The 4,406-nt window shown below is 44.6% G+C and overlaps 1 long non-coding RNA gene across 1 annotated transcript; it reads left to right on the top strand.

Annotated features, from left to right (window-relative positions):
* Positions 1-651: 651 nt before the first annotated feature.
* LOC115559475 (uncharacterized) lies at positions 652-2,096 on the top strand. Its single transcript, XR_003979586.1, has 3 exons — positions 652-816; positions 898-972; positions 1,171-2,096. It is a non-coding gene; the product is annotated as an uncharacterized LOC115559475 (long non-coding RNA).
* The last annotated feature ends 2,310 nt before the right edge of the window (positions 2,097-4,406 follow it).

Below are 4,406 nucleotides of genomic sequence, written 5' to 3'. Positions count from 1 at the left end.
AAACATTCGCTATTATAAGGCTATTCAAGTGGATCCATAATGTCTAAGAGAAAAGCGGGAAGCGATATAAGATCCTTTTTCAGCAAGCAAAAATGCGCTGTAAGTTTAGAGAAATCTACAAATCAACTTGTTTTACGATGTTTGATATTAACTCGGTTAACTGCTAGTTCTCATCTACTGCTAACGTTAACGGTCAGCTAGCAGTTACACTGCAGTTAGCTACATACCGGCTTTAGCTAGTCTATGCTTTGCCTACTACAAATTTGTCTTCCACTTTTATTGGTTGAGTCACGTGGAATACCTTTTGTACAGTAGCGATTGTTTCTAGTGTTCCTGTTAAATATATATCTCAAGTTAATTCCATGATATTGCGTTAGCCTTCGCAAGTACTAGAAGTCATAAAAGCTAGCCTTCCAAGTTCACGTTCTCTCATTTCACAATGTTCGATCTGTATGCGCCACCATGGGAATGCAGACTCATGTCATTTTACAACGCCATGTTTCTACAGTGGCTGACAGTCGACAAATCAAATGACTAGATACCAAATTGCGTTTTTCACACGTTTGAAATCTGCGGATTTACCACTAGATGTCCCTATATGATTATCCATACTATTCATAAGAAAAAACAGAATATACCCTAAAACTATGCAAAAAACAAGTACGATTTACCCCAAATCTATGCTAAAACGTTAAATAAAAACCAAACACAAGTGCCAATAAATGTTTGTTTTATTTATGAACCATCTGTCATCAGGAAAAGGAACCAAGTGCAACAGAACAAAACAAAGAAGTGCAGGGACCGGGAGCTGTGGAGGTGAGGGTCACATAAGGAAAACTTGAACATTCAGAAACTATAACATGAAACATTACTAACAAAGTTTAACATTTTCATAAGGAACCGGAACTGAGTGGAACAGAACTAAACAAAGAAGCTCAGGAACAGGGGGTTGAGAATGTAGAGGTGCAGCAGGTGAGGTTTCTAAAAAAATATATATGCTATTGCACAATTTAAAACATACACTACAGACAATTATAGTGTAGTGGGCAGGGCTACAACTACAACAAATATTAAGTGCAATTATGAACAAAAAACATAAATAAAACATTTCAGGGAACTATTTAAAGAAATACTACCAAATTATCATCCATGTCACTGACTACATTACAGGAGGAGGTGCCTCAGCAGGAGGGACAACAGGATAACCCTTCCCAAACAGAGGAAGAGCTCAATACCCCTGAGGATATTTTAGTTTCCCCATACCAACCAGATGCACAGCTAATTGAGCCACAAACTCTGCCCAACCGCACTCTCCGATTCCAGGAGAGCTGGTTCAAAGACTACCCCTGGCTACATTACAGTTCTGAAATTAAAGGAGTTTTGTGTTTCTACTGTGTAAAGGCCTTTAAACATAATATTCCAACAATGGCCAGAAATACAGAACAAACCTTCATTTCCTTGGGGTTCAGGAACTGGAAGAAGGGTAGGGGGGCGTTCGACAAGCACACCAACAGTAAGGCACACATTGTTGCTGTAAACAAACACACACATACACACAACTCTGTCAGGATGCAACTTTGCAGCATCTCAGAAAAATCACAAGAAGCAGCCAGGTCAGCACTGGTAAAGATTGTGAGTTCACTGAGGTACCTTGCTAGACAGGGATTAGCTCTCAGAGGCCATGACAATGATGAGGGAAACTTCAAGCAGCATCTGGAGGAGAAGGCTGAGAGTGACCCAAAACTGGCAAGCTGGTTGCTGAGAAACCATGCCTACACAAGTCCTGAGTGTCAGAATGAGATACTGCAGTTAATGAGCAACGCTATTATCAGGCAAATAGCTAAAAACATCCATGCTTTACCTGTACTGCAGTACTCCTTGATAATGGACGGAACACAGGATATATCTGGCACGGAACAGATTTCAATTTGCCTCCGGTATGTGGATGCTGACCTTGAGCCAAGGGAGGACTTTGTTGGTCTGTACGAGGCCTCTTCAACGACCGGTGAGCACCTTTTTAGAATTGCCTCTGATGTGCTGCTCCGTCTAAACCTGCCGTTCTCTGGTCTTCGTGGGCAGACCTACGATGGCGCAGCCAACATGTCGGGGCACTTGTCAGGGACACAAGCTCTGATCCGGAGACAGCAACCATTGGCCAACTTTGTCCACTGTGGCCCACACTGTGTAAACCTTGTCACACAGGCTACGTGCAAATCCACACCGGTGATAAGGGATGCCCTGCATTGGATCCATGAGCTGGGATGCTTACTTGCCCAGTCTGGAAAATGCAAGACCACTTTCAAAGACATTGCCATGTCCACCACAGGCTCCTTCACCTCCATCAAGCCTCTGTGTGCCACCAGATGGACTGTGCGTGCTCCAGCCATCAGAGCAGTCCTCAGCCAGTACAACGCCATCTTGAGTGCGCTGGAGGAGATGGCCTCCGCTGCAAAGGTCAACGACAACACTGCCTCTAGAGCACATGGTGTTCTTCAGAAGCTGGAAGCTGGAAACACCGTTCTTGGCCTTCTCCTGGGTCAAGAAGTCATCACAAGGTTGGAGGGGCTGAACTCAAGTCTGCAGGCAAGAGGGAAGACCATCAGTGGAATGCTGAAAGCCGTTGAATATGTTAGGCAGGGCTTTCTCTCTTTGAGGGCCGATGCTGCGTTCAAGGCCATCTATGACAAAGCTGTGGATTTTGCCGCAGACTTGGATCTCCAGCAAATACAGTTACCTCATGTCCGAATGCCATCCAGGAAACATGGTGGTCCTGCCAAGCATCATACTCCTGCGACACCAGAGGAGTATTTCCGGGTCCAGTTTTTCAGTGCCATTGACATGGCGACCACCCAGCTTCATGAGCGTTTTGATCAGGTGAGCCTGGGAAATCTGGTCAAGCTGGAGGAGCTGCTGATTACCGGAAACAAAAATATGGTGGTGAGCTTGTACCCAGAACTGGACCTACAGGCACTACAAATTCAATTGGCCATGTTTAAAGCAAATAACACCTACACTTCATGCAAAGAAGCTGTCCAAATTCTCAGAGGCATGCCACCAGAGGTCAGAGGGCTCTTCTCACAGGTGGAGACTCTGGTGAGACTGCTACTCGTGGTCCCAGTTTCATCCTGTGAGGCAGAAAGGAGCTTCAGTGCTCTGCGACGGCTGAAGAATTGGCTGAGGACAACAATGACCCAGTTGAGGCTCAACAGCACTGCAGTCTGCCATATCCACAGGGATACACTGAAGGCCTTGGACAAAAGGGAAATAGCGACAGCTTTCATTGGCACATCTGAGAGGCGGGTGCATGTTTTTGGCCAATTTTAACTCTCCAACCTACACACACACACACACACACACACACACACACACACACACACACACACACACACACACACACACACACACACACACACACACACACGGCCCAAGTTCAGTGCTGCCACATTCTTAATTTTGGATTACAATACTCTTGGTAATGTTGTAATAATGTAGTAGGCTAATCAAACAGTTCAGTGTGGTTCAGAATAATTAATAAATAATCCATAATCCATTTCAAATACTTGTTTTCCTGATTCTTTACAATTCATAAAATAGTTAACCCGTCTTTGGTCATCAGTCAACAAACAACTAAGCTAAGGTTAGCATTTCGCTAAGCATTACTTTTCCTCCCGAGATCCCGCTAATGTTGTGTTATAAAGTAAAGGGAAACAACAAGATACCTATTCTTCCTCCACCTCTCTCGCTTCTCTGCTTGGTGTCGGGTATAGTTTGCCTCCCTCGCTCTGGTAACGTCACGTAGGCCTACCTCACGTGGAAAAAAAATAAACAAAGCTCAGAATACTGATTCAAGCTTCGAATACTATTTTTCCGAACGAGTATTCGAATAATTCGGGCCAGCCCTAAAACTGATAGCAGCTAATATTATTCACTTTCGCTCACTCCAAATTAGTTAACACTGTAACCGCAAACAATTAGCTACAACGTGGTCTTGCCTAGCTAGCATATGCTCGGAGGAAACATTATAAACGAACTGTTAGGAATAGTTACCTTGTACATTTTTGAGGAGTCGACTTTCTTGACGCTTGTCGTCTTCAATGCTGCTGCGAAGTGTGTGGAAAGCGTCTGTAAAACAACTATTAGGCTGCCTTCCAACTGCCAAGTGTAGTTGTAGGCCTGCTGGAATGACTAACCACAGGAGCTCGCGCGGCGCGGCACTGAATGAGAGATACTGATGATCAGAATCCCGCCCCCTCATTTGCTCCACTCACAGCCAGCTGTTGTGCATGCTGTGACTTGTGAGGATGTCTTCGTGCGCGCCTATCGCATGATTTAGACTCGACGATTTCGGTTGAGTATGTGGGGAGATTTTATTTATTTTTTTTTCGGTCGCAAAAGTGGGGGGGACA

The sequence above is a fragment of the Gadus morhua genome, chromosome 15, assembly GCF_902167405.1.
Source record: "Gadus morhua chromosome 15, gadMor3.0, whole genome shotgun sequence".
In the NCBI taxonomy this organism is placed as follows: Eukaryota; Metazoa; Chordata; class Actinopteri; order Gadiformes; family Gadidae; genus Gadus; species Gadus morhua.
The sequence above is the reverse complement of the archived record's forward strand: the minus strand, read 5'-3'. Positions and strand labels throughout refer to the sequence as shown.